The sequence below is a fragment of the Ruditapes philippinarum genome, unplaced genomic scaffold, assembly GCF_026571515.1.
Source record: "Ruditapes philippinarum isolate M1 unplaced genomic scaffold, ASM2657151v2 ctg20374_1_1_1_1, whole genome shotgun sequence".
Taxonomy (NCBI): Eukaryota; Metazoa; Mollusca; class Bivalvia; order Venerida; family Veneridae; genus Ruditapes; species Ruditapes philippinarum.
In genome coordinates this window covers 3,783-14,126 of record NW_026861312.1, presented here as the reverse complement: position 1 = coordinate 14,126, position 10,344 = coordinate 3,783, and the positions used below count along the sequence as shown (strand labels likewise).

At 30.0% G+C, this 10,344-nt stretch overlaps 1 non-coding gene across 1 annotated transcript; it reads right to left on the bottom strand.

Moving 5' to 3' along the window:
• Positions 1 to 5,603: 5,603 nt before the first annotated feature.
• Trnas-aga (transfer RNA serine (anticodon AGA)) lies at positions 5,604 to 5,686 on the bottom strand. Its single transcript has one exon. It is a non-coding gene; the product is annotated as a tRNA-Ser (tRNA).
• Between the last annotated feature and the right edge of the window lie 4,658 nt (positions 5,687 to 10,344).

Below are 10,344 nucleotides of genomic sequence, written 5' to 3'. Positions count from 1 at the left end.
TTTCATGGTAAACACGTGTTACACGAAGGTTTTACGATATAAACACATTTGCGGATGTTCCTAAATTCTTACAGTCAAGTGTTGACAATTTAATTGTTAAAGAGTAAGAGTCTTTAACTGTGTTCTTGTTACTCTCTGTGCATGGAACAGAGTCGTACTTGCCTTCAAAATTCATACCCATCTCTACTGGTGGATGAAGCTCTGTAGATGTTCATAAAGTATTGATAAATCATTAAATGCTGTAACTTGTTTTTAATCAAGACAATCACAAATTTTGATAGTAATAAATTCATGACCACCAGTTAAACGAATAGTGTTTTGAACGATTTGAAATTAAATAAATGTTCTCCAAAATAACCTCATGATATTATCATGACACGCGACATAGAAGGATAATATATTATTTCTTATTGAAAAATTTGACTTAGACTTTATAGAAAATATTTTCTTTTCCTTTTCTTTTTCATGAAATGTTAAAAAATCGGTAATATCTTTTTGAATAATGCTTTTTGAAACTTACAAAATTGATAAATCTTAATTTGAGCATCATATTTATGATATAATACCATAAAATTGTGTTACAGGATCTTTAACATAAAATAATCATGCCAAGTTCGACAAATGGAATATATGATTGACTAAAACTAATAGTTCAAAGTCCAGTTTAAGCAGTAAGTGATAAATAATCGGTGGTGCCACGAATGGAAAGAAAACAGGTGTTTTAGGGAACAGTTAACTTAAAAATTTGAACTGAGGTCAATTAAGATAGCTTGAGGTATTTGCATAGAAAAGTTTCGAGTTTTTGAATTTCCTTATCCTTTTTGAATGAGCTGTTCATAGACGGTACTGGAAATTGCAATCTTCCGTCCATGCCCCATAGCACAGGCTTAAGCTGAATTCAACATTAAAACATGAAAATGGTGAAATTTTGAATACAGGAACGTGTGAAACTTCAATACAAGAACCGGTGTGTACCATCTCGAAGAAGAAAAGATCAACTGGAAGCTCAGTGACGGTGATTGTCAGTCAGTAGTAGAGGGAGCACTTTTAATATTGCAGAACTACTGCAAAATAACACGTGTGTGTAAACAATTTCATCGTCACTCATTGTGAATTCGTTTAATATTATAGTGTAGGATATGAAAATTTCAGTTAGTTGATAGATTTCAGTATCACTCATTCAGTATCATTCATTTGCACTAATTTGTCTTTGTCTAACTCAACGCAAACTCTGTTAGTATTTAGGTCCATACTATAATTACTATTCTGTTTGCGTTTTGGTTGAACATAAATATCATGTATGTTTCTTTATATCTTTAATTCATTAATTGTATCATATCAAACATATCATTTCTCGTAGGCAAAGCCATGATCAATTTATTAGGATAATTACTATATATCATTTAATTTCCTTTCATGATACCTCCAAAAGTGACTATGGGTTAAACGACCTTTAAAATCACTGTATATAGAAGCATAACACTACTTTCTATCCAGTTACGTTTAGCAACAAAATTCCCAAATGGACTTTAATTTAAGGTCTTTGAAATAGTGTTCTACCATGTTTTTTCTACGCCGGGCAATAACTGTATGATATGCAATCAACCATAGACAATGTTTTTGTGGAAATGGGAAAGTAGCCCTATTGTTTATAGGTGGCTAGTAGGGATTTTAATGAATTTTATGAAAAGGACTTTATTAATATTAGCACCATCAAAAGAGTTGACGGACTTTGTTAAACAGACGCTCGAACTGGAAAAGTCAGCACAAACATTGATGAACCATTCCGTCGACTTCTTCCAAGTGACTGTTGATGGAACCAAACATTCCCTAGCGACAGGTTCCTCTCCGCTCTCATACAAACCAGACATCCGCTGTCCTAGTGGAACTATACGCATTGAAGTATTTTGTGGTGACTGGAGTATTCCTATACCGACTGTTTTATTCAACTAAGACAGCATAATTATAAGGCAAAATATTGTAAATATTTCAAATCACACTCAAGCATAAGTATAAGTCTACAATACTATATATTTATCTAAAATAATTGACTTTTAAAGCAGACTAACCAGACTAGTCCATTATTCTATGGCTTGGGAAAACATACTATATGTAACAATTATCAAACTTTTGTTGTGCACGTATAATTCAATTCCATCTATTGTGTTAAATTGTTATGAATTGTAATGGAATTTTACAATTAATATGTTAATAAATTTGAAGCTGTTTGTCCGGCGGGATCATATTCTGATGGTCGAATTGTTACAATGTGTCCTCGTGGTCAGTACCAGGATACTAAAGGACAGTCAGCTTGTAAACCGTGTCCCTCCGGTAAAACAACGGCAGGAATAGGTTCAATCCTCATTTCAGAATGTTCAGGTACGTCATCGTTTAGACGACATTGGTGTAAGAAAGAGGGTTTCTCGAAGACTAAATTCCGTGTTACATATTTTGTTATCCATCATGAACTGATATTCTCATTGTCTAATTTGTTTGAACTCTCGATGGAAAATTATAAGGAAATTATTATCATTATTTTAATAGAAGCTAAACCTCAGATCTCTGGTATTTTATTGGTAATAAACTTGCACAGAATGTACTCACAACCAATAGATAACTGGGTAACCGGCTGGATTCTTAAGTCATGTATGTATGAATAAATGGTAAAGTTACATAAAGTTTTTTTACCAGAACGTAGCAATAAATCCATTGGATTCTGTTATGACTTAGCTAAAACCTTAAGGTATGAAGTGATATATTTTAACACGTGTTATTTTGTACTTTAAGTTGATGATAAAACTAATGTTGGACTGTCGGCCAATCAGGGTAAGTTTGAAAAGTTGATATACGTACTTAATCAGTTGTTACGTTGAAGGTCCATAAACACTGTCGTATGAACATACAGATGTTACTTAATTCTTAATTAAACAATCTTTTCTAAACACTAACAAAATGTGTCTTTCTAAGGTTTATTTCATACCCTTTCATAAAACCAAAAGAAATCTCTTTCACAACTGTAAAATCAAAAACATCAAATATTGAAATTAACTCGCAATACTTAACTTTTCTGGTATAGAGACATTTTCCGGACTAAGGAAATAGAATATAGTTGTACATTAATATCTCGTCTACGTGCATATAAATGTCATATTACTCCCAAATAGAAGGAGAAAAAAATGGGCAATGAATTGCTATGTAAAAAAAAACATTAAAAAATAAATCGAGGAAAAAGTCACTGCTATTATAAAAATATGTAATTTAGTAATGATCTAATTAAATTATATTGTCATTATAAAGAACAGCAGTTTGAATTTCAGGCGGTGCAAGCAACGCTATTCAGATAGGAGTGGGTGTATCTGTGTCTATTACTCTGCTTATTTTAGCGGTTGTCGGTGTTCTGTTGGCATGTAAACATCTAAATAAAAAGTAAGTTTTATTTCTAAAACTGTCTAACAAACTTTACTTACATATTTAAAATAAATAAAGTTTACAAAAAACCGAAAGCGTTACAAATTTGGTAATCTCTTAACATAGATGTGTAAATTTTTCGTTCTAATTGTCTAAAATTATTTACTTTTTTCACTTCTCAATATACATTTTCAAAATTTTCTTGAAAATTAGCATGCATCTGGTGTGCTGCTTTAATATAAATGTGTAATTTTTTCATGCTAACTTTTCCGATATTTTGATAAATAATCATGTAACTTTAAAATGGATTAGGCTACAATTGGCGCATTTTTCCTAAGTATTTCAAATACTACTAAAAATAATAGAAATGTTTCATTTGGATATTTTTTATAAAATATTTCTTTAAAAAAAGGTTGATAGGGTTCTGAGTGATTTAGTATGAACATTTATATGATAATAATGTTAATATATCTTATCTAGAACAATTTATTATCTACTATTACACGTATGTTGTATCAGATCATGTACCACCCACATACCAATAACATCCATGTAAAGTTATTTCATGGTGTGTTACTCATACTAAATATTATAGATATAATTAGTTATGGTTTAACAGACTTCCATTATGGACCAATGTACTTTAAATTTGGAATGTTTATTTTGCAGGAAAAACACAGTAAACGACAGCAGCTTAGATTTACACATACCAGGGTATTTCCACATGCCTGGCAAACCTAAATACGAGAAACAGCCGCTGTAGACCACAACAAGATACCAACGTTAAATTAGACTGTGATATTTACATATGTTAATATACAGTGATATTTTAATTTGTTTCTGATTGTTTTTTAGTATTGCTTTGTTTCGATTTGTTTTTCTTATCTTGCTTTATATTCATAATTAACAAAAATATAAATTACAAGGTACATTTGAAATGGGCTCAAGTTTCAACTATTTATCCGTCCTTATAATTTTGTGTAGGTATTTTCTTGCTATGTGAAGCCATATTAATGAACATACTTAAAAAATGTCTTAAAGATTAAACCATCGAACATAATCTATGTAATCATAACAATATATTGTGAGTGTAAAATACAAACTATTTGATGACGATTTCGCGTTTCTATGGACTCTAACGAAGGGAATAACAAGATGCATGTGCATCTGTACCCTAGTCTGCTGTCCAACGTTTTTTTGTGACGCCATTTTCTGCAATTTTCATCTTTGACGTTGTTTATAAAACAAAGCTACAAAACATTTCATAATATTCATTTCTATTTAATAGTATTGTGAATGAAGAAGAAACAATATGATAATCTAATAATCATGATAATCTAAAACAAGTTATTTGTAACTTACAAGAAAAAACGTGTTTAACATAACATAGAAACTCACACACATCTTTAAAATAGTTATTTTATAGCAATTTAAAATACGAGTCTAGTTTTTAATTTTGAATGTTTCCAGCGCGTCCATCGCGCAACTTTATTTTTGTTAAGAATATGTAAAAAGAAATTTCTGCCAGGTATCAACTTCTTAATTATATTTTTTTTGAATAATTTATTGTAGTTTTGTTTTATCTTAATAAATGTATTCAAATTACGACCTTTCTTTATTCCTTATACATTTTTACAAGGGTGATATTTTCTCGCACACCGATCTCTTTAGATATACATTTATAACACTAATTAAGGAGAAACAAATCTATTTTAGATAAGTATCTTAAATGTTAAGGGTCATTGGTATTCTTTGAGACATATGGAAACAATTCGACGTGATATTTATGTATTAGAATAATAAAGAAACACTGCAATGCATGATGAGGAAGATTTCATATAGGATCAACGTTTTGTGTGTTTTCCTTCTTTTTGGCTGAAAGCATGTCCTTATTTAAAGTTTTTTATTCCATTTTATCAATAAAGGGTTAACAAAAGGTGACCTTTATTTGCAAGGTTATCTTTATGCAACGGTGGCCTTTAACACAGGTTTAACTGTTACTTGACGGTTGATTAAGAATCAAATGATAACAAAACGTATTATTTGCTACAGTTGCATTTGCAGTTATGGCCTAAAGATAATATATAAGTTGTGACCACAAGGTAATAAGTTGAATGAATATTTAAATAAGTTTGTGTTCATGAAGAGATGGGATTTTTCCATTTATTTTAAAATACATAAGTGCAAAATAGTACCGTTGTCGGCAGGATTTGAACATGCGCGGGAAGATCCCAATGGAATTTCTACTCCATCGCCTTAACCACTCGGCCACGACAACTCGCTTGTGATAAGCTTAGCTATCGATATGACCAAAAATCATGTTTAAATCGACATTAAAACTTAAAAAACTAATCTTGTAAACAGAATTTATCTCTTCAGTTATATACATGTAGAGATGTGCCATGATATGCTGCACTTTACTGCTTTGAAATAAACAGGAGATGTAATAAGCCTTGAAATATAGCCTAGGAAGGTATGTACATAAAGTTAGTTCCCTATTCCTTATTCCTTTTTCGAATAAGGAATAAGGAATCAGTTCCTTATTCCTTTTTCGAATAAGGAATAGGGAACTAGTTCCTGATTCCTTATTCAAATCTAAATAAGGAACAGCAGAATTAGTATTTATTTAAAATAAAATTTATACCTCATTCAAATCATTGCATAAAGAATCTGCATAAATTATTTTGAAAAAAAAAATCAAATAAGGAATAGGGAACCAGTTCCTTATTCCTTATTCAACTCCGAATAAGGAACAGAAGTAAATACGTAAAGAAAAGGCACCAGTTGCAATTATTTTTGATAAATCTGCATTAGAATTGCAAGGATCAATCATAAAAATCATGAAATAAAGCATCTGCATAAAATATTTTTGAAAAAAAAAAATTAAAGTCGAATAAGGAATAGGGAACCAGTTCCCAATTCCTTATTCAACTCCGAATAAGGAACAGAAGAAAATACGTAAAGAAAGACACCAGTTTCAGTTATTTTTGATAAATCTGCATTAGAATTGCAAGAATCAATCATTAAAATCATGAAAGCATTTACATAATTTATTTTTGAGAAAAAAAATTAAAGTCGAAAAAGGAATAGGGAACCAGTTCCTTATATCTTATTCAACTCCGAATAAGGAACAGAAGGAAATACGTAAAGAAAGACACCAGTTGCAGTTCTTTTTGATAAATCTGCATAAGAACTGCAAGAATCAATCATTAAAATCATGAAATAAAGCATCTGCATGAAAATATTTTAGAAAAATTTTTCAGGTTCATTCGATTCCGAATAGGGAACAGAAGTAATTACGTAAAGAAAAACAGCAGTTGCTGTTATTTTTGATAAATCTGCATAAGAATTGCAAGAATCAATCATTAAAATCATGAAATAAAGCATCTACATATTTAAAAAAAAATGTTAAAGTCGAATAAGGAATAGGGAATCAGTTCCTTATTCCTTATTCAACTCCGAATAAGGAACAGAAGAAAATATGTAAAGAAAGACAGCAGTTGCATTTGTTTTCGATAAATATGCATAAGAATTGCAAGAATCAATAATTAAAATCATGAAATAAAGCATCTGCATAAAAAGTATTTTGGAAAAAAAATGTTCAGGTTCATTCGACTCCGAATAAGGAACAGAAGTTATTACGTAAAGAAAGACACCAGTTGCAGTTATTTTTGATAAATATCCATAAGAATTGCAAGAATCAATCATTAAAATCATGAAATAAAGCATTTACATAATTATTTTTTGAAAAAAATGTTAAAGTCGAATAAGGAATGGGGAACCAGTTCCTTATTCCTTATTCAACTCCGAATAAGGAACAGAAGAAAATATGTGAAGAAAGACAGCAGTTGCAGTTATTTTTGATCAATCTGCATAAGGATGGCAAGGATCAATCATTAAAATCATGAAATAAAGCATCTACATAATTTTTTTTTAAATGTTAAAGTCGAATAAGGAATAGGGAATCAGTTCCCTATTCCTTATTCAACTCCGAATAAGGAACAGAAGGAAATACGTAAAGAAAGACACCAGTGGCATTTATTTTTGATAAATATGCATAAGAATTGCAAGAATCAATCATTAAAATCATGAAATAAAGCATCTACATATTTTTTTTTTTGAAAAAAAATGTTAAAGTCGAATAAGGAATAGGGAACCAGTTCCTTATTCCTTATTCAACTCTGAATAAGGAACAGAAGGAATTACGTAAAGAAAGACACCAGTTGCAGTTATTTTTGATAAATCTGCATAAGAATTGCAAGGATCAATCATAAAAATCATGAAATAAAGCATTAGCATAAAAATATTTTGGAAAAAAAATGTTCAGGTTCATTCGACTCCGAATAAGAAACAAAAGTAATTACGTAAAGAAAGACAGCATTTGCAGTTATTTTTGATAAATCTGCATAAGAATTGCAAGGATTAATCATTGAAACCATTAAATAAAGCATCTACATAATTTTTTTTGAAAAAAATGTTAAAGTCGAATAAGGAATAGGGAACCAGTTCCTTATTCCTTATTCAACTCCGAATAAGGAGCAGAAGGAAATACGTAAAGAAAGACACCAGTTGCAGTTATTTTTTTATAAATCTGCATTAGAATTGCAAGGGTCAATAATAAATATCATGAAATAAAGCAACTGCATAAAAAGTATTTTGGAAAAAAAATGTTCAGGTTCATTCGACTCCGAATAAGGAACAGAAGTTATTACGCAAAGAAAGACACCAGTTGCAGTTATTTTTGATACATATGCATAAGAATTGCAAGAATCAATCATTAAAATCATGAAATAAAGCATTTACATAATTTTTTTTTGAAAAAAATGTTAAGGTCGAATAAGGAATAGGGAACCAGTTCCTTATTCCTTATTCAACTCCGAATAAGGAACAGAAGGAAATACGTAAAGAGAGACACCAGTTGCATTTATTTTTGATACATATGCATTAGAATTGCAAGGATTAATCATAAAAACCATGAAATAAAGCATCTGCATGAAAATATTTTGGAAAAAAAATGTTCAGGTTCATTCGACTTCGAATAAGGAACAGAAGGAAATACGTAAAGAAAGACACCAGTTGCTGTTATTTTTGATAAATCTGCATAAGAATTGCAAGGATCAATCATTAAAATCATGAAATAAAGCATTAGCATAAAAATAATAACTAATAATAACTTCTGTTCCTTATTCGGAGTTGAATTAGGAATAAAGAACTGGTTCCCTATTCCTAATTCGACTTTAACATTTTTTTCAAAAAAAATATTTGTAGATGCTTTATTTCATGATTTTAATGATTGATCCTTGCAATTCTTATGCATATTTATCAAAAATAATTGCAACTGCTGTCTTTCTTTACGTAATAACTTCTGTTCCTTATTCGGAGTCGAATGAACCTGAACATTTTTTTTCCCATAATACTTTTTATGCAGATGCATTATTTCATGATTTTTATGATTGATTCTTGCAATTCTAATGCAGATTTATCAAAAAAGACTGCAACTGGTGTTTTTCTTTACGTATTTCCTTCTGTTCCTTATTCGGAGTTGAATAAGGAATAAGGAACTGGTTCCCTATTCCTTATTCGACTTTAACATTTTTTTCAAAAAAAATATTAGATGCTTTATTTCATGGTTTTAATGATTGATCCTTGCAATTCTTATGCAGATTTATCAAAAATAACTGCAACTGCTGTCTTTCTTTACCTAATAACTTCTGTTCCTTATTCGGAGTCGAATGAACCTGAACATTTTTTTTTCCAAAATATTTTCATGCAGATGCTTTATTTCATGATTTTTATGATTAATCCTTGCAATTCTAATGCATATTTATAAAAAAAACTGCAACTGGTGTCTTTCTTTACGTATTTCCTTCTGTTCCTTATTCGGAGTTGAATAAGGAAAAGGAACTGGTTCCCTATTCCTTATTCGACTTTAACATTTTTTTCAAAAAAAAATTATGTAAACGCTTTATTTCATGATTTTAATAATTGATTCTTGCAATTCTTATGCATATTTATCAAAAATAACTGCAACTGGTGTCTTTCTTTACGTAATAACTTCTGTTCCTTATTCGGAGTCGAATGAACCTGAACATTTTTTTTCCAAAACACTTTTTATGCAGATGCTTTATTTCATGATTTTAATGATTGATTCTTGCAATTCTTATGCATATTTATCAAAAATAAAAGCAACTGGTGTCTTTCTTTACGTATTTCCTCCTGTTCCTTATTCGCAGTTGAATAAGGAATAAGGAACTGGTTCCCTGCTGTCTTTCTTTACGTAATAACTTCTGTTCCTTTTTCGGAGTCGAATGAACCTGAACATTTTTTTCCCAAAATACTTTTTATGCAGTTGCTTTATTTCATGATTTTTATTATTAATCCTTGCAATTCTAATGCAGATTTATAAAAAAATAACTGCAACTGGTGTCTTTCTTTACGTATTTCCTTCTGTTCCTTATTCGGAGTTGAATAAGGAATAAGGAACTGGTTCCCTATTCCTTATTCGACTTTACCATTTCTTTCAAAAAAGAAATATGTAGATGCTTTATTTCATGGTTTTAATGATTGATCCTTGCAATTATAATGCAGATTTATCAATAATAATTGCAACTGTGTCTTTCTTTGCGTAATTACTTCTGTTCCTTATTCGGAGTTGAATAAGGAATAAGGAACTGGTTCCCTATTTCTTATTCGACTTTAACGTTTTTTTTCCAAAAAAATATGTATATGCTTTATTTCATGATTTTAATGATTGATTCTTGCAATTCTTATGCATATTTATCAAAAATAAATGCCACTGGTGTTTTTCTTAACGTATTTCCTTCTGTTCCTTATTCGGAGTTGAATAAGGAATAAGGAACTGGTTCCCTATTCCTTATTCGACTTAAACATTTCTTTTTTTTAAATATGTGATGCTTTATTTCATGATTTTTAATG